We start from the raw sequence: 21,689 nt of genomic DNA, 5'->3' as shown, positions 1-21,689 counted from the left end.
AGACCATTTCTGTTTAAATTGCCATCTCTATTTTCTACAAGTGTTCTGAAAAGGATTATGTCATCATGGTGTTTCTACAGAAGTGAGACATCCTCTGCAACAGAGAATTGTAGATGTGAGGGCAATGATAACAGTAATAAAGGGAATTCTCATGCTATCAGTGCCAGCATAGTGAGATGTGGCTTTTATTTTTTTTTATGTTTTCTATATTTTTTGATTGAAACTTATTGGAGAAGGAATTCATTGGTTATTTCTATAATAGGATATCCATTATGAGGAGTGACAACTTCTCACAATGAATTTCTGTCAGATGACTAAATAACTAAATGACATTTATTCTTAGGCAACTTTAGGTTCACTTTGTGAAGTGCTTAGTTAACTTGCAGGACATATTAAATTCTTAAACTGAAATGCAATAGAGAAAAAATACTTGTAAAATGAAGTCTTTATTTTCTGAACTATTTTTACTCATAGTGATTAATTAAAAGGTAGCCTGAAGCAGAAGGTCATGCATCTTGGTTCACAACCAAACAAAATCTTTAGGGGAATATCGATAAAGTGATCCCAGGCTGATTGTAGTAAAAAATATAATGTAAAGAAATATAAGATTCTCTAAACCAAATTCAATACATTAAAAAAAAAAGTGCTGGTGGTAGAACAAAACTTTCTGGATGCCCTGGACTTTAGCAGTTCTAAAGGGGAGAGTGGATCTTAAAAGGCAAGATGACAGGAAGGCAGTAAGAAAGTTAAAAATCTATTTTTCATATTGAAGAAAACCTTTAAAATTAAACTGCATTTTTCAGTGGAATCCTATTTCTAGTGTTTGCATTGTCTGAAAGCATTAACAAAAGTAGGCAACATCTTAATGAAAACTATTTCTTTCAGCAAAAGAAAACATAGCTTTTAAAACTGTGCCCTGGCTGCCAGGTTAGTTTGTTATAGAGAATTTAAGGAAAGATTAAAATCAGAGTTATTGAATAAGGTTATGATGAGTTTGCCTGTCTCTTTTTAATGAGGAAATTACAGCAATGGTTTAAAAATTTTCCATTTGTAATAGCATTTATATTGGAGTGCTTTAGACTATTGCTCAAGGTTACACTCTGGTTTGGGTTTTTTTGGGTTTTTTTTTGGTTATTTTCTGGCTTTTTTGTTTGTTTGTTTTTGTTCTTTTTTTTAATAGGTAGGGATTCCCTCTGTTGCTGGAAATATAAAATACTGAATGAAAGCATGGGTCTGGTTCTTTTAACTGTGCTGTTTATAGTCTTTTAAGTTTTTTTTATTTGCATATAGAATGTGGAGATATCTATGACAGAGTGTGATGGATCGGAAGCAGACAATTAAGCATCTACTAACTGCCAGTGAATTAAATACTATCTGGCACAGGACTATACATGCTCCATTTTGACCTGCTTGACCATGGCACACTGGCTAACAAAACTTCTCAAGCTCTTGAGAAGTTCTCTTGATTCGTGGGGACATGATCATATATCTTTAAGGTCTCAGACAGTGTAATCTTGGAAGCACTCATTATTAGAAACTCATTGCTACATTTTGTATTTTTATGTCTGCTGTAACTTCTTGATTTATTCCTTTGATATTATTTCAAAGATTCATCAATCAATGCTGGTTTTGAGGTCCAGATCATCTGAATGAATTTAGCAAACTACAAGACATGAAATTACTGTAAGTAAAATCTTTTCAAATTTTTACTGTGGTTGGGGTCAGGGAGAGTTTTTAAATAAAATATTTAAGAAACATCTTAAAATAACCCAATGAGAATGTGAGAAAATTACATTATTTCTTAGACTATTTTAACATCAAAGGTAGCACTGGCGAGACAGATAATCATTAAAAGCTGAATTGCTGAAAGTGTCTCTATAGTGCACTTAAATATATTTCAGTTGAGTGAAATAATTTAAAACCTAAAGTGTGATCCAGAATTACATATGTCAATTATCATGTTGTCTGTGATATTAAAAATGTATGCAGCTGGAGGCTAAAATATCTGAGATTTCTAAGAGTTAGAAACACTTCATCCTGTCCTTTTTTTTTTTTTTTTTTTTTTTTTTTTTTTTTTTTTTTTTTTACTGGGGTAATTCTAGGTACTGAATGGAAATAAACCAGACAATGAAGGGAAAAATTCTTCTATTTTTTGACATTCTTGGAAGCCAGGATAATATGAGAGATTTGCAAAAACTAACTTTAATATATTTTTGTGCAGATTGAATTTGATTACCTGCTGCTGACGTTGCTTGACTGAATGCAATGGATTTTTCAAATGGAATAAAGTCTTTCATATGAAGAACAATTTAAAAATATGACATCTACTGTGTTTGCATGTCTGCATGACTATCAAAATTTTTATGAAACTGGCACACAAAATTTTGTGTCATCTTCATTATTCCATAAACATGATGCATTTCTTTTCTTTTATTATCCAAAGCCATGGAAAGACACCACTTGAACAAAATGTTACTAAAGTTAATTTGCTCTTCACTGCTCTATTGTCTCAGTTTTTTGGCCTCCATGTCAACATTAGTAAGGGTAGGACTGATCACCACAAAGTGCAACAAATTCATAATAACAAGGCACTTATTTTTTCCTTAAGTCATGACAAAAGCCAAGGTCAGAAGAGATGCTTTACCTACTTGGCTATAAGTTGGAATTACAGGAAAACTCTTTCTTGGTATTTTGAAGACCAAGGTGCAGTTCACAGAATCATAAAATATGATGAGTTTGAAGGAGCCCACAAGAAACACCAAAATCCAGCTCCTGGCCCTGCACAAGACCCTTCCAAGAATGACACCATGAGGATATTGTCCAAATGTTTATCAAACTCTGTCAGGCTTGGTGCTGTGACCGCTTCCCTGGAGCTTGTTCCAGTGCCCAACCACACTCTGGGTGAAATTTTTTTCTAATATCCAACTTTAAACCTCTACTGATGCATCTTCAGGACATTCTCTCAGGTCTTTTCACTGGTCACCACAGAGAAGAGATCAGTGCCTGTCCCTCCTCTCCCTCTCTCAAGGAAGTTGCAGACTGGAATGACATTTCCCCTCAGTCTCCTCCAGGCTGAACAAACCAAGTGACCTCAGATGCTCCTCATGCAGCTTACCCTCAAGGCCCTTCACCATCTTTATTGTCCTCCTTTGGGTGCTCTCCAACAGTTTAATATCTTTCTTAAGTTGTGGTGCCCAAAACTACATACAGTTGAGAGGATTCTTGCACAATGCACTTCAATCACAAAGCTTAGCTGTTTGGGAGGTAAATACACAAGTATGAAGAGGGAAATACTGTCTTCTAATAGTCCTCAAGAATATCTAAGACCTTTTTAAATTTATTTTTTTTTTAATTTTAATGGAAAATTACATACTGGGCTTTGGCCTTTAGTTATTTGCTGTAAGATTTTCCAAATGAGATATCAGGGACTGAGACAGAAGTACAGGACTTGTGGTTTGTCCAGTAAATTAGAAGAGATTTTCTTATCAGAGAATCATCACTTCTGCTGGCAAGCCACCTGCTCAAAGTTGTATCTGCAGATTTTGTTGTGAGGAAAGTTAAAGTTTCATGGAGATATTTACAAATATTAGTTAGAGATATTTCAGTATTCAATACTTGAAATTCACTTTTCAGGAGTCCATTATGATCAATCACACAAATGATCCAAGGATTTGGCTTAATCAGATATTTATTCAAGTACAATATGAAAAATGTAAAAGTACAGTAAAATAGGACTTCCCTAATTCCAAAATTAAAGGAAAAATACTTGTGAAACTGTGGCCTTTATTTCATTCAAAGTCCAAAATTGTTTATTCTATTCATTTATTTCAGTGTTTTGTTGACTAAGATTATTTCCTAAGAAAAAAATTGCAATGAAAAGAACTTTATTACCCATCCTGTCAATAGACTTAATCAGGAACATTGTTTTCCATTTGCTTTTGAAAGTAGACTTTTCAAAAGGTATCCACAGATGTCAAAGAGTGAGGCCTTTCAACTAAAAATATTATGTGATTCTCTGTTGTTTTTTTTTTAATTTAAAAGAAGCATTTGGACTGGCCAGTCATCCTGGACATTCATATTCCTGAGTCCTATTCTGTGACTTAAAGGATGACATTCCTTCAGAGGCTACTGGGAATCCATTGGTAATCAGAGGATTGAAAGTCATCTGAAAATGACATCTGCCTTTTGTGATCTGAATCGGAGCTTGTTTTATTTTAGCTTGCATGAAAAGTCCCTTGACTGACTAAAACTATAACAATTGATAACATTTTGCAATTTTCAAACTGAAATAGTTTGTTCATTTGCTTTAGTTCCTGTATTTTTAAGCAAAGTTCGGAAGGCCTGTCCTTTTGAAACTACATGGCACAATAATTCAAATGGAAATTGTAATTCATACATCAACATTAATTTGAATTTGCTTGTTAAAACACTTGTGATAGGTTACATGTACTGTAGTATTACTGTTGTGATTGTTTTTGCTTTTATTATTCTTCTGGAAAAGGATATGCTAGCAATGCTGAACAGTCAGACATATTTCTGGCTCATTTTATAATGCTGTGTGGGAAATTTGATCACATGGTCCTCCTTGCAAGTGTTGTGGAAACAGTTTATCCAGGATTAAGAAAAGTTTTTGTTCAAGACATTAAGTGCTTCTCCATCATTTTCAAAGTTTGAACTTCACCAACATCTCTCCTGGGTCATATATCTGTCTAAGGAGAGTTCATATGGAGAATATGTGCTGATTTTTACCTTATTACTGCAACTGTGAGTATGTTGTATTATTTATGTTTATCCCAGGTAAAGGTTAGCTGAGATAGGTGATGGTTATTTTATTTGAAACTGATATTCTAGGCGGACCAAAAGGCAAACTACTGTGTTAGGCACTTTACAAATAGAAAGCCAATGACAGCTCCTGTCCTAAATAATTTTAAATTTGCCTATGATTTGTGACAATTTAGAGAACTGCCTGTAAAATAGCAAAATAAAAGACCAATTAATAATGACAGCCCTTTTCCAACAGAATGCAAAAGCAATTCAACAAAATCCTTCAACAATTCTAACCATAAATATGGATTTTTGAGCTCCAGAGTGTCAGAATATGCATGACTGCAAAATGTGCATCTCTGACCATGTTATTCATTGTCCACTGAATTTCATGGCCCACAGCACTTGGTAAAATACCTCTGTGCTACTAATCTGAACTTATTTTGGACGAGACAAGAACTCTGACACTCTGCAGCTGAAGACAATTGCTGAATGCACAGAGAGATCTCTTAAAATACGTTCATCATTCTCTTAGAACCAGCAGTCACTGTTATGATGACAGGTGACCTAAGAAACTTGAACTTCTGCCAGCACATTCTTGAGTCCCATTATAGCACCATATAGGTATTTTTCACCTGATATAAGATCTTTGGTATGACCTTCTCTGAAATTTACTGACTTTATTGTAAGTGGTATCTTTCTAATACTGGCAACACCTTCATACATTTTAATGAGCTGCCCTGAAAATAATAGACTTTTGTCATCATGTTCAAAATATCTAAACTCTGAAAGAGTATTTCACATCAGCATCAATTCTTAGACTCCTATTACCAGCATCTATTCCTTTACATCCTCGAGGAAAAAGCTATCTTATTCTCATTTTAATGTGGCAAGGGGCATAGTTTCGCTGAAGGTCTGTTTATCCACATCTTGCAATTTCTTTGCCTATTAAAATAACTAATTCAATTTTTTTATTATTATTTATTGTGTGCTGCAGCTATAGTCTATATCACTATGCTTCTACCTTGGGCTCTGTAGCAAGTCAGTCTGTAAAACAAATGTAGGCCCATGATAGTCTGGTGAGGTGCAAGTGCTAGTACTTGCTTAGCAGTAGTTTTACAGATTTTAGTGGGTTATTTCAAAGAAGACATGCTTTAAAAAACCTAAAAAACCCACAAAAACCTTGTCCTTACCAGTGACTCCTGTATAATGATTGCTACCTCAACATTTGTATAAATGAAAATGAGACATTTGGTGCTCTAAAGTGTGGCAAGGAGCTGTATAAAAAAGCTTGATTATTTATTTAATACTGCCTTTTATTTTCTTTTTTGAAGTATATAGTTTGCAACTAACAGCAGGACATATTAAAGTATGGTAGGCACTAAACAATAAGTTATATGATATTTTTAGTTTTCTTAGCCAAGTTCTACTCAGTCAAGCAGGCCTAGAAAAGCTCATCTTACCCTTCTACTGATCCACAGTAACAAAATTAGATGGAAAACCTGAACTTAGCATGAACTACAACAACTACCCAAAGAAATCTTGAAAGACTGTTCTTTTTCAAGACAATATCATTGAATGCATCAACTGATTTCCTTAAACAGTGTTAATATAGCAACAGAGTTATATAATTATTACATAACATTATTTGTTTCTATTGTATTACTTTATATTTATATAATTTATAATATGTTATAAATATTATATGTTTTACTACATTAAGAGAATATATATGGAAAAATCTTATCTATATGTACAATGGCCCTAATGTAGCAAAACTCTTACCATTAACTTAGAGTTAACCACATAGTAAAGCACTCTCATTATCTTCAAGTAAATTACCAATATTCATGAAGTTAGGCATTTATTTAGAGTCTACTGAATTGAGAAATCATTTGTAGTTTTTGAGACCCCAGTGAAAAACTGAGTTTAGTGGAGAATAAGCTGCTACTGAAAGAAAACTGAAACAACCTCTAGAATACTGCAGTAGGAATATGTTTTCTATTAAACTGCCTGGGACCTATCCACAGATGAAAAGTTGAGTTTATATAATTCCATCTGGGGAAAAAATAATCCAATAAAGGAGCAAGCCCTCAGCTAGGGAATGCTAAAGTCAATAGCAATGGCATTTTTAGAAACTTTGCACATGCTGAAGACACACTTCTTTATAGGATTTTAATGCAACACTCAATATTACAGCATTAGACAAAGTGTCTGAGACAATATTATCAGCACTAGAAAACATTGCGTATGCACATATATTGACATGACTGAATTTTTGTGGGTTTTTTTTCTGTCTCCTCTTTTGAAAATATTTCTCGATGTTTTCAATTACTTTCTCTGTAATATATATTAGAAATATTATGCTTAGAAAAAAAATCCCACAAAAGAGCACCTGCCAAAAGCATTTGGAATTTGTATTTCAAACATTTTCATAAGTTTTGTTCAGGCAAGAAATACAGTGTCTGTTTTTTTAGTTATATAACTGTTTTTCAATGAGACACACAGGCTGTCTCACAGTACATAGCACTCAGACGTGCTAAAGAGGATCACAACAGCTGCTTTAGTCTTCAGGGCAGTCAGCTGAACCAAAAATTCATGGAAGGAGATAGAAATGAGAAGGTATCCTAAGGTGAAACTAAATGGCTGCTGCTTTTCCTGTTCTTCCTGCTGTGTTTTCATGCTGTGCAGTTGTGGTGCAGAAGAAAGACTTCATGACCCTTCCAGGAGACCCTGTCCACTGTACCCTGTGCTCAGGGTGCTCTCACAGCATAGTGACACAAACTTTTGGTTCCAAGCATCCAAAACAAATTAAAGATTTTAGTTGAAATTCTCTGCTGGTATAAACTAATGCAGCACTACCAGAGTCAGTAAAGCTTTGCCTGTTTACACCAGTGGAGAAATTATTCCTCTCTATAGAGAGATCTTGGAGTTCAGCTATCATGGAAGACTGATTTCCTGTCAATAATAAATGTCCTCAGTATCCTACACAAGTCTTCAGTTTATTGCCTCCAGACATTTTTTAATAGCTGCAAGTCTCAAGATGGAAGCAGATTTTTATGCTTTATTTTGAAGGGTAAGGATTGTTCAGAAAAGATACTTCCTGAGCTGCCCAGGGAAAAGACTATTATAACACTAGCGTGGTTCAACCTATCAGCCTAACTTGCGTAAGAAAAGAAACTTATTTCTTTATAACTTGTCTTTCATTCTCACATCCATTTGTTCAAAGACATCTGAAAGTCCCTGAGCACTGACCTGAATAAAATGAAGAAGGAGGCTAATAGAGTGTTCACCTACAGTATTGTTTCCTCTCTTGTTATTAGATGGATATGACCCTGTCTTTGATCTTCCTACAGATGGTACAGCCAAGGATGCCTAGAATAAAGAGTGTCACACTCCTCCTAGGAGGAAAGAAAGAAAGAGGAGTAGAGCGGGAATATGCACAAGCAAGGAAATGGCCACTCTGGTAATTACAACTGACAAAGATAAATGAGTAAGAATGTGTGAACATGGTCCTCAGTGGTCCTTAAATAGGTAGAAAATGTAAAAATGCAGCATGGGAGTTGATGAAAGCAAGGTGAAATGATACTGAAATAAAACCAGGAGTTTCTCTTTGATTCAGTAACACTGTAAGGGAAGTGATTAAAGAAATTAAATATTTTAAGGGTTTTTCTCTCTCTTGGTGGTTCTTTATGTACTAGCACATTGTTTATTTTTCAAGGGTATAGATCTTTATTTCTGACTGCTTGTCAAACACCAAGCTTATGTCTATTGTCAGATTACAGTAAAATGGTTCCTGTTTATAGAGATACATAACAAGGAATAAGGTAGTCAGCCCTGATGTGTAAGTAAGAGCTTCACCAGGAAGAACAAGCTACATATTTAATTGAAGAAATAGGTTATGTTCTTTTATGTGTTTATCCCAGAGTCTCTTTGGTCATTGCTCAGGCATTTAGCTTTTGGACTATGCAATCAGGAATTTGAATTATGGAAGCAATATTGTCTCCTCTCCTTGACATTAGACAGAAGAAATGTTACTATGGATCCTTTCCCCAAGACCCCCTCCCCCCTAAATATTTTTTAAATAAAATTACTAGCCAAATCTGTATTACTAAACATACATTTCTTCTCTGGGTCACAGATGGCTTCATACTATATTGGTACAACAGACTCAGCCCATCTATATCTGAGCATAGGTCTTTCTGAATCTGATTGGATAAACTCCAAAGAACAAAACAAAACAAAACAAAAAAACAACAAAACAAAATGAAACAAAACCAAAACCAACAAACAAACAAAAAAAAAACACCCCAAAACTGGAAAAAATATGCTTACCATTTTTTAGATGTGATTCAAGAGACAGTACAGAGAGGAAGGATTAATTTGCTCTTATTGACATTTTCTGTAGCTTCCACTGTTACTGTGTATAAATACTGAATAGGTACATCAGTGCTTTAGGCTGACAGCCACAGGACACTCTATCCCATGGCTCACACCACCCTAGGGGTATCTCTTCCCACGTACTTGTGATCCCAGGCTGTAAATGACACAGGAAGAAGAGAGTGCAAAAGGTTTCTTCAACTGTCTTCAGAATTTGTTTAAAATATGTTATTAAGAACCACAATTAAATACTGGATCCAGGTAGTGGCTTTAACTCTGCTACTTGGCTTAGTTTGTGACATTAGTTGCATCACTTAATCTCTATATATATGGTTCAAGTAGCCTTTTACTGTCTCTGTTTCAAGAACAAAATATTAGTATTTCTACACACACATACATATATACAGAAGCTCTGTGATGTTCAAAGGTTTTTAAGGTCTTCAGGTAAAAATCACTTGCCACAAGATTCAGGAAAGCATTTCTACACATCTTCAACTGAACATATTTAGAATGGCATTTGCTTTGGCATAATTTATAATTTACAGTATTTCTTTATTGTTTTTAAGGTAAATATATCAAAATCATAAGGACCCAAATAAGACCTCTGGTGGTGAGTGTGATTAAAAACTGAAATATGAGCCTATTCACTCATACCATCTGTTTTGTTAAAGCTCCAGAAGAGAGGAACAGTTCTACATAGCGATTAAAGTATATGACAGATAATCTTATCTGCATATTTTCTGATTGATTGAAAAGTAGGGAAATATATAATCAAGTAGTTAGGAACTATATTTGCTTCTAAAAATAAACTGTCAAGAATATGAGAATTATTTTGAAAAAGCAGACGTTTTTGAAACCTGAAATGTCTTGATTATCCCCCAGCATGTTGATTCTTCCACTTGGAGAACATAAAGGTGTATATTATAAACGTGCACCTCTCATAAGAGAATCTTAAAAGACTATCTTCCATATGGCAGGGAGTAAGGGGGAAAATGTCAATGCTTTTTCTTTAAGCAACAAATAATTATGGCACTAAATGAAACAAAGGTAACTTAGCAACAAGGTATTCCTTTTCTCATCTAGCATTTTCTAAAGAATTCCTACTGAGGCCAACCCATGAGTCTTGTGCTATTTATCTGCTTACTTGCACTGGAAGCATTCCACTTCTTTTTAGCAATAACGTCTGTGAAAAGCCAACCAAATATGAACAGTGATTATAAACTTGAAGCGCAAAGAGAAGACCTTGAAATAGTGTTAACTCCAATATTTCAGTGCTCTATAGATATAGCTTCTCTAAAGCTGGATTAATCACTTGTAACAAGTGGGCTTTTTCACTAAATATAGTCTTCTACACGTTTATGAAGTGTCACTGAACAGACTGCCTTTGAAATTAATGTGCAAATTTTAAAATGTTTGAGAAAGGCCTTATCCAAAGACTAAAGAATGGATGGAAACATTCCTACTGACTTCTCTTGACAGAGGCCAAATACAGTGTGCAAAGATATTTTATTTGATGGATTGTCCACTAGCTGTTTACTGCAAATATTGTTTAGGAATATAATTAGTGCCATTCAATGTGGGTTTATAGCAAGTAAGTCTTGTCAAACCAACCTTTTACAAATTTCCCTAGAAAATGTAACTATATATTTGAGTTATTACTAAGGCATTTAGCATGTATGAATGAGGCATTAATGTATGAATGCATAATTTTAATATATTTAATAACTAAAAATCTGACACAAAGATTAATGCTGTAAGAAATAAAAAATAAATATATAGCTAAATCAAAACTTAATTAACATGCTGATGAAAAAATAACCCATAATGGGAAATTGTTTTTAAAGAGGTTTTTCTTAGGGAGTTGCTGCAATGTTTGATATTGAATCTAAAGATATTCAATACATTTCTCAGCAATTTAATATTAAATTATAGATATAGATAGATAGATAGATAGATAGATAGATAGATAGATAGATAAGATAATTTTTGTATCATTATTTATGGAGGACATAAAGCATGGCAGTGAGTTTAAAAGATGCATCTTTTAAATCTTGGTCTCTCCTAAAATGACATGGCAGCTTAAACAGACATTTTAAATAAAATTTTGCACAAAGAATAAACCTCAAGGAAACACAGAATGAGAACTAGATGTACAGAATGGGAAATAAGTTTACTGAAAACAACTGTGGGAGCCAGTGGTCAGTGGACATGTAAGCGAAGACAAGTAGGGAAGGCAGGGAGTTTGCCTGTATATTCAGTGCTGCTGGAATCAAACCATATTTCTCCACACAGATGTGTAGTTCACTTGTAAAAGTGAAGATGGTACAAACCAGAGCCACAAATATTGTCTATATACTGCACAAGAATGGCTTGCTATGTGAGTAGCAATGGCACCTGTTTAGAATGGCAGAAATAAGACTGACAGGTGACCTGAATGAAGTGTTTTAGCAGTGCCATTGGATATAGGCTTATTTTCATTAGAGGTAAGTCATAAGAAGAACCAGTGACAGGAAACTGAAGGAAGATAAATTCAAACAAGAATTCGGTCCCCTTTTGTGATATGTTACTTTTATTTTCAAGAACAAAAATTAAGAGATATGTGAACAAAGCCACCAGTGGATACAATGAGTACACCAGGGTGGGTACTGGCCAAACCCATCTGTTGTCTGTGGCAGGACAGAAAAAAAGCAAAAGATATGGTTTAATTAGGCAGTGGCTTCATTAGCTTAACTCAACTGGGAACTATATCAGCAACAAATAACACAAAGAAGCTCATGAGCCTATTTTGAGTTCCTTCTGCCTGTCAAAGCCTCTGTTTGTGTTTGATCATCAGGGCAGTGCTGATGCCAGACTGAACTTCTGCCAGAATGAGAAGGAAGCTGGAAGAAGGAGTGCTGTTTTCTCTCTGCTCTGAGTAGTAAATCCTCCTGAATCTTGTTTCATAAGATACAGAAATAATTTCATGAAGTATCGGGGAACCTTCATGGGAGGTACTAGCAATTAGTTTGGTCAACTTACCCCTGCCTGCAGTCAGTAGCCAAAGAGATAACATTATAATTTTTTGTGAAAAGCTGAGGCATTTTCAATCTAGTCTATATAAGTGAGATATAATGACTCGTCATATTCTGGAGACCAGATTAGACCATCTGATGATTCCTTCTGGCCTCAGGTTTTATGAGTCCTTCACAATCCACTTTGTGTGCTGCCTCATTGGTCCTGTGAATCACATGCCACTGTTCCCATTCCCTGATTTTTATGACTGTGACCTTTATAAAGAGGAGTTCTTGAATAATTTAATGGAAAGGGGGAAAAGTGTGAAAGCAATCTAAAGAAAGGTAAATGAACAAGAGATAAGAAAGCCTCAGAAATGTTAGGACATTTTAAACCTATTTACAGAGCATAATAATCTGCCTGCTTATAGAGACACCAGATTTTAAACGTTTCTTTCCTGAAGGAAAGGTATCAGTGGGATGGAGTCATATCACTCATAATGCAGCATCTTTTTGGAAATTTTTACTCTTGCTCTAATATTCTCATTTCCCTAAATTCCAGGCCCATAGATATGATTTCACACAGCTCTTGGAATTCTCAAATTATGTTTAGTAGTAAATGCCTTTGAGTAACTAGTATCTTTTGGGCTTTTTCTGTTATATGAAATGATAGTGTGTCCTCAGAATACTTCCTAGATATCCCAGGTTGTTCTGAAAATAATTTGTCACAGATCTTTAAGGGGTGTGACACTTTTTTTCCAGGTACAATAAATTAAATCTGCTGATACCTGTGGTTGTAAGAGTTTCTGTTCTGTTTGCTGTTTCCAGGGAGTTTCCCCTGAAAGGGAATGCTACTGAAGAAATCCCTGTGCATGTCTATACTGCAACTAAGTTATTATGTATTGCTTATGTTACTGTGCAAATGGAGAGGCCTCCTCTTGTGCTTCATGTGGCTGTGGAAGTGCCATCCATGAGATAGCCTTCAACTTGACTGGTTTTATGCTTTTAAAAATGTATTTATTTATTTTTTTATTCACCAAGGAAGTCATAGATACCTTTTTTTTACTTTCTAGAGTTATCAGAGCTCTCTCATCTTTTTACTGCTTTTTCAGAACATTTTGAATTAATGCTATCTCTGAGTAGCTACACTATCTGATGAGTTTTTAATTTTTTTTCTGAAAGTGGAGACGGCTAATTTCTATAGAGAAACCTTTTGTATCTTAATGAATCTCAAAATAATTTTCTTTCCCAGATGAATATGCTAATTACATTGTTTTACTTTCTACATTTTGGTCAATTATAGTCATACCTTTTTTTTTTTTTTTTTTTTTTTGTGAATACAGCAACTTAAGGACTGTGAAAAAAAAAGAAATGGCAGCTTCTCTAAAGAATTGTGTCATAGTGCAAATGCCTGTATGGTCGTAAGTCAAAAGGTTTGTAAATACAAATCTTTAGAAAAAGATATGTGCTTAAGTCTGATTTCAGTGACACATACATGCCTTAACGATTTTGAAAGTCTGTGATATTACTACTTCGATTTTTGCCATTAAACAGAACAACAGACCAAGAATGATTTCTCCTTGTCTGAATAAAGGAATACATAAAAAATAATCCTTGATAGATAGTCATTGGTTTTCTGATGTAAAGACAGCAAGGGTGATTAAGTCTTTACAGTATGTCTTATTAGTTTTTGTTATAATGTAATAATAATACAACATGGCAGTTATTTAGATAAAAAGTGAACTTCTGAGGAGGCTATAATTGTTTCCTTTTTCTATATCTGCAGTGTAAATATGTGAAATATGTAAATATAGTTAAACATCTTTAATGCAAACATGACATTGGAGCTACACTATGGAAGGGAATAGGCATGTTTTTAATGTAGTTTGGCTTCACAATATTGCAAATATCTTTAAGAAATATTTATAAGAAGCTTGAATACATTTTCATATCTCTTGGGATTTACATTGACTCAAAATTTAAATTTAGCAAGATATACTACAACCATTTTGTCACCCATTGTTAGGTATATTAGCAAATGCTTAGCTTTCGATGAAGGTGAAGTGGGTTAGATGATGAATCAATATTTGAACTTCTGCTGTTCTTACAAACCTTCTGGTAATTATTTAATTTCTAAATACATTCAATTTCTGTCATGCCAAGATCAGATACCAAATAAAATAGAGGGCTGCTGAAGCAATCATATTAAAAAACCTGAAAACTTTTAATGAGATGTTAAAAAGTAATGAGATTAAAATTCAATATATAAAACTTGACCAAAATGACAGGTTTTCTTAATCAATGTGAGACAGATAATTGGCTCTGTCCAAGTTATTCTATCATATAACAAAGAATGTCTTAATCCAAAAATAATAATCAAAATAAATTGAGTTGAACATTCAACTTCTCCCCTATTACACATGAAAAGAAAATAAGAGGCTAGATAAGAAACTTTGAAAATAAAGAGTGAAAATGAGCAAGGGGTAACAAAAAGTTAAAAAGTAAATCAGTTATACATGACTGATTAACAAAATTCTATTTTTTTTTTTTATAATTTGGTAACAAATTAACTAAGAACAAAATTAAATTAACTTCTTTGAACCACAGAGATGTAAGGTTTATTTTCAAAGTAAGCTGTTATTCACTCTTTTAGAAAAGATAGTAGAATTAAGTCTAAGGACTACCTTTGAAGAGTAGAGAATATCTATAGGAAAATCATTGCATTAAGGAGTAGACCTGCCATTGTGACAATGTTCTCTAACACACTTATTAAGCATCCCGTCAAACCCCATTCTGCTCATCTTTCCATCTGGTAAGAAAATGATATCACTCCCCCTTTCACTTCCACTTTAGCATTACAGTAAACTGCTGTGTGGCTTCAGACACTAAGATGTCAAACTGCTGGGCTGTGAATGAAGATGAATGCATGTCTCAGCAGAAGGGTCAGGCATAAGAGACAAATAAGAGATTGTTTTTCCTTTTCCTGGCAGCAGAATCTGCCCTCTGTTTTCACAAGGAATCTTAGAGATGGAATTTAGTGACAAAAATCTAGAGAAATTTGGTAAATCAAGCCCATGGAGTACCATCTCACTTTTCCTCACATTGAGGGTCACTTGTATAAGGTAACTTTAATGCACTCAGTAAGGAAGACACATTCTGGTCTTCAATATATATGAATACTTACTGTCGGTTCAGGAACCCATATAGGACGTGGACTGGACATGCTATGAAGGAAATCAGAATAACAGACAAATAGAACTCTTGTGAATTTATAACTTAATATGCTTGAACAAATTGCTATGATAAAATAATTTGTAGCCTCAGGGGGTGGGGAAGTAGGGGTGGGAAGAAAACTGAGTATAGATTTTCCTAATTAGTGAAGCATCACTTTTTTTCACAAAACAATTTGGAAACTTCAGCATAGATTTTGACACCTATCATCTTATTTTGCAGTGAAGGTGGTGAATGGAGAAGACAGTAATTATTTATGTAGAAAAAAACATGGGGTTTGTCACTAATGCACCATTGTTAGAGACAACATTGTAGATGTTTTGAACTGCTTTTGCTATAGAAAAAAAAAAAAAATTACTTAATGTTTGAAGAAAAAGGAAATAAAAAGGCTTACAAGAGGAGAATTTTGCCTTGCTTTTGTTAAGATGAGAGATAATTTTCATTTGACTTTAGTCGCAAAATTTTACTTTACTCAATTTAAAGAGTGATTGAAGAATACACATCTTTGTAAATCATCCCTGCAGTTCCCTCATCCAATGCTGTTTCATCCCTTGGAAACCTTTGAGAATAATTCCAGTTGTAATTTGAAGTTGTGCCATCTATTTTACATAACAATTTTTTTTTTTTTTATTCATTACTAGTGATGACGTTTAGGTTTTAGAATCAATTCAGAGCAAATATTTAGGAGAACTTTAGAAGCAGGACATAAATGCCTGTCAACAAATATTTAACTAGTTTTCATGAACTCTCTGTATTTCTTTCCTTAATTTATGTGTATTTCTTTCCCTTAGACACTTCTGCCTTACTGATGCATTTGTATAACCTAATCAATTTCTAAACTCTTGTTAAATTTTGTCCATTTAGTACATAGTCTAACCTTTATGTCATTACATGTAATATACACTGAACTGATGATGATGAATTAATCAGATTTCCATATTGTCTTAATTATTTATAAATTTAATCTGTATATGGAAAATGGAAAGATACATTGTTGTAACCAAGGGAACAAACTCTTTTTTGGTGTACCCTGACAGCACCAGGAAGGTCAAAGAGAACAATATTTCTGTCAACAAAAAGTATTCATGCTGATCAGTATAACTTCCATGTGCTGTCCAGTATTTCAGCATTTGCCTGTTGTTTTTTGGATCAAGTTATAACAACTGTTTTTTAGAGTATTTTTTACATGGAAAGAAAATAAATTATTTCTTGGATGTATTAGAAGTACATTGTTACATGATATTCTAGTTTTGAATAAATAACTATTTGTATATATCAAAGGTATAACACTTGGTATTTCACTGGCTGTTGGCTAGATATTAAACCACCAAATTTTGACATTTGATATTTATTACAAAAGATTCTGGTTGCATAAGATCTCCATGTATTGAGGTACATGGACTTTGATAACTAAATGTATGGATGAGGTAGCAATACTTAGTAGGATTTGAAGATTATTTTGTGTCATAACCCAAACTTCTATATTTTTATGCTACTGAGTACTGGCTTATTTTATAAAAATGTTAGTGATAATTATCTAGAGAACAAGATAGTGAATTATTTATAGTACCAAAATATGTGTGGGGTTTTTTATTCAGAAGACAACGACATGGTTTTAATTCACCAGTTACATGAGCTGGAAAATTTTCTGGAGTATACATTGCAATGTACAACTCACATTTTTTCTAGGAGTATACATTGCAATGTACCTTTTCAGTGGTGACCAGGCAGAATATTGGCTATACAGAACAGTTCCTTAGACTGATCCTGTAACAGGCTTATAAATCTCTGTGAACAGATGGGACACAAAGGACAGTCAGAGACCTGCACCTTAGTCATATAGCTCATAAATATATACAGTAGAGATGGAAAGAATGAGCTAGCATGAATAGCTAGAATAAAGACTTAAAGTTTTAGTGGAGATTGAGAAGTTATCAGGGTCAACACACACATGGTTATAACTCAAAGGACTCAAGGGACAACCTCAAGGGACTATGTAGGGACTATGTGGGAATAATATGCAGATATAAGAAGTCAACCCAATCTATGTAGAGTGAATCTGAAACAGAAATGGGGAAATATAAAAAAGGGATTTCAAAATAGCTGGTTTTCATTTAAAACAGAACAAAACAAGAAATGGGTGATATTGTGCTAGAAAATTGCTTTGATCACTTAAGGTCTAAACCTGGAATATGCCTCATTGATTATGAAGAGAAGAAGAGATTTAAGGCAAAGAGTGAACTAAATATCATGAAGTACCAAAATAAAAATCATTCATGGTTTGTTTCAGGGCTGGTGTTCCAGCTCACCATCTAATTTATACAAAGAAATTTGTGGTCATAGAAAGATGTCTAAGTTTTTTTTTATTCTTCTTTCCTTTTCCTCTCATGTGATTCTCCTTTTTGCTTATTATAAGTTCTTGGCATAAGTGATATCTCCTGGGGAATTCCATTTTTTATTTGTGGTGACAGAATGGATGAGATATGCTTGGAAGAACTGGGTTCCACAGAAGAAAAATATGCAGCTAAGTATAATAATATTGAAAAATAAATCAATAATTTTCACAGCATGTGAGATCTGTCAGGGCAAGGAACATAGTCAGCTAATTAACGTCCTCTTCAGTTCGTATCATTCCACTACAGTGGGACTCTAGATTGGCATAGCACACCTGCGATCACCTTGAATAGCCACTGGATGTCACTGATGATCCACTGAAAATCAGCTTAACCCTTTAAGCATTATCTTGTTATGCATGGAAGAGTCAGCAGAGAGGTCACTTACTCCCATGACCTTGGGGATGTGAATTGTCTATCACCAACATCTGCAACGACACATAAATAAGAAATTCTCAAAAGAAACAGAGATATGGTCAACTGCAAGGCACACCATGAGTTAGGATACGTCAAAATAGTATTTGGATGTGAGATGATGGCTACTTATAGCTCTTGAAAACGTGCTATCAAGCCTTCCTGTATGTTCCAATACATAACAACCCAGGTGGGAGGACATATTTTTTTAGTATTGGACAGTGTCCTTTTCACAGTACACACAAACTGACTGAAAATTTGGTTTTCTTATTTAAATGTTTCAACAACTCTGGGATCTTTCTGGAAAGACTGCAGCAATTCTTTCCCTTATCTGGGGAACCTAAATTGCCTTAGTTTGATGAGAAATAAATCATTTTCCAGCATGTTTCTTCTCTCTCAAAGATAAAATTCCCAATGGCAATTCAAAGGAGAGACATAGATAGTTTCCTGCCATGGCAAGAAAAGTAGAGGAATGAGAACAACATCAAAACCAAAGCATTTATATCCACCATCATGTTATTATAACTGGCAAATTCACTGTAGTGATGAACCAGTTCTTTCTGTACTTTACTACTGAGTATATTAAGTGAAGAGTAGTGAGAAGTGTACTTGTCTATTGTAGAAACCAGGTACAAAAGAAGAGTTTTCAATGTTTTGGGGCCATTGCATTCTATTTGGATTTAAATGTTTTTATTTTTTATCCTATGAAGATTTCTTTTCCTTCAAGCAGAAGCTGTCATCTTGAGAAACCCATGTATCAATTAATTAGCTGTTTTCCTCTAACATTTCAACTTAATTCTTTGCTTGCTGCTTGATGCCAATGTATCCTCTTGTTCAGGATAGTATGGAGATAGTGATCAGAACTTTTAAAGACTCATTTACAGATCAGATAAGACACAGCACAATGAGCTCTTTTCACTGATACATTTTTAGCTAGCTCATTTACTATATACTGTGAAGCCAACTGAATCTTTAAATAAAACAATAGTATATTCTCCAGTTAAAAGTCTATTTAGTTGCCCAGTTGAAACTGAACATTTATGTAAAATGTTGCAAGATGATAGTAACTGTCTGTAGAAGCAACTCAGAAGCAACCATATAATAGTCTATGAATGAGTATCTTGGCTGGGATGTGAATAAAAAATATTTTGTCTTAAATCTTCTTTCACATTGTGTTTTACAGACTTCATCATCCTATGTCTGACTTTAGACGACATCTATGGAATAAGAAAAGCCAGCTTCCAACCTTGCTCCAGTATTGAGTGTAACAAGGAGCCCAAAATGCATGTTTCCATCCACAATGAAGTATTCTGGCCTCCATGGAGAAAACTTACTCTTCAAAATATACGATTCCACAATATTAACATTGTTTAACTTATAAAATAAATTACTGCTACTGATTATAATTAGCTTACCTTAAAATAAAAGTCATCAGAATTTTTTCCAGCAGGTGCTTTCTCTGCAATGCATTCCGCCAGATAAGTACATACAGTGTAACAAGAAGTGAAACCTCCATTTATCTTGAGATGAATAATTTAATTATTTGTTCATGAGTGTAGATTCATCTGTTTTGAGAGGATTTCTTTTGTCAGGTCTTGTATCTAAACACCACTTTCCAATCTATTGCTGTAAAACTTGATGTAGTATGAGTGGGACTTGACAATGATTGGACATACTTTTGCTTCAACAAGTCTCCTGTATTTGAGTTAGTTGCTTTAGCTGGGTCATTAATTTTTCTTCAGAGGAGAAAGAAGGGCTCTTATGGAGGAGATTCAGAGATTCATAATGCCATGTCCCTCTATAAAGCACTGCAGCACAGTAAGGGTGTTAAAACAGAGTGGGGTAATTCTGATGTTCACAATGGAAGGTGAGCACTGGATTTTGTTTAGGCAAGGTTTTGCTTCACACCTGCTCTAGTCTTTGGTCCTGCTGACTGGGTGTCCATTAACAACTGAAACACACAAAGCTTATTTTCTTTGGTACATCGGATCACTTGGCTTCCTTTAACAGGAATTGAGTTCATGTGCTCAGAAGTAGCTCCATGAAGGCTACAGACTTGATGATGTGCTCATAAACTGAACTAAAAAGTTAATGGGGACCCGCTGTAAGGGTACAATAAACCTTTAAAGAGATTTAAAGAGATTGTCCACTTAGGGTAGCTAATGTACATGCCTTATTACGTCTATTTTAATTTATCAAAGAGAAATGTTGCTACATAGATTTAGATTACACAAAAAAGGTATATTGTGTTATATATGCTTTCTTTTTTATTCGTTGTTTATGTTTGTTTTTTAGATACAGTACCTAGATTTAAATTCTCATTTACATCCTGAGAGTGATTTAATTTAATTTTTTAATGATGGCAGGTCGGAAATTTAGAAGAGCAGACAGTGGATATGAGAATTTTGTTTTCTCTTCTGGGAAGCACTCCAAGAAGGCAAATCCTTTTCCCCTGTAACCTGCTTTGTAGGCTTTGATGTTGCAAGATACAATCAAACCCATGACATTATATTGAAAAGCAAATAGGATTTTGAAAAACTGTGAAAGAGATCCCTGTGAAGAGATACCTAAGGAAAAAAAAAAAAACAAGAAAAACCCTTCTGAAAGGAAAGATAAATTCTTCATAATTTTTCCCAGAGAAAATATTTGTAGATTAACTGCCAGTGTGGGTTTGCCAAGAGATTACTATATATATGTGAAAAAGAGCAGGAATAGAGAGAATGAAACTACAGGAATAGAATGAGCACTTATAAATTGTGGTGACAGATTTACTAAACTGTGAGCAGAGAAAGAAAAATGAGTACATTTAAAAAAAATCTGTGTAATTGGTGAATCTTTTCAGATGCTGTTTAGTGCAGAATGGGCAATATACAAAACCAGAAAATGTAAAAGCAGCAGGAAGTATAACTTGTGACTTTGCTTCTTAGAGAAGCCTTTATACAGACAGTGGCACTTGCTTTGTGCTCATACACCACTAGCCTCTTTCAAACTACCAGAGAATATTCATGTATTCTTCAAGACTGAACCAAAATTATCTGAAAGTGCCTCCTTCACATCAGGTTAGCCTGTGCAGTGGTGAGGTGAGGTCTTAGACTTCTCAGAGAGTAGAAGGGGCTAAATCCAGTGGCTTCCACAAGAAGATGAAAGGCTCTATAGCAAGGGCTTGTAATAAAGGAAGGAAGCTCCAGAGATGAGCTGGATTTAAGATGTGCCCTTTCATCTAAGTTCCCTTCTTTTTTAGATTAGATGTCTCTACACATCTGTGCCAATGATTGTAGACATAATTTTGAGGGACCTAGCTCCCTCAATGCAATGTTTGGGGAACAGAGTTCTCTAAACCAGTGAAGTGAGCTGCACTACTGGTGGTCAGCTGTCTTACCTGATGTAAAGGTTCACTCTATTACATTAAATGTAGAAAATAAGGACTAAATTGCAGTTTATTTGGAAAAGTTAATGTATTTTTCTGTCAGTTCAGCTTTTTGATTACATTCATCCCTGTTGCTTATTGTTCAAAATG

The 21,689-nt window shown here is 34.3% G+C and overlaps 1 long non-coding RNA gene across 1 annotated transcript in view; it reads left to right on the top strand.

Moving 5' to 3' along the window:
• LOC116183617 (uncharacterized) overlaps positions 1-19,621 on the top strand; it is a 78,134-nt gene extending 58,513 nt beyond the window's left edge. The window contains exon 2 of the long non-coding RNA XR_004148279.2: positions 19,356-19,621. This is a non-coding gene — a long non-coding RNA (uncharacterized LOC116183617). The remainder of the gene's footprint in view (positions 1-19,355) is intronic.
• Positions 19,622-21,689: the final 2,068 nt, after the last annotated feature.

This window comes from Lonchura striata, chromosome 4 (assembly GCF_046129695.1).
Source record: "Lonchura striata isolate bLonStr1 chromosome 4, bLonStr1.mat, whole genome shotgun sequence".
In the NCBI taxonomy this organism is placed as follows: domain Eukaryota; kingdom Metazoa; phylum Chordata; class Aves; order Passeriformes; family Estrildidae; genus Lonchura; species Lonchura striata.
This window is presented reverse-complemented; position numbering and strand designations above follow the sequence as displayed.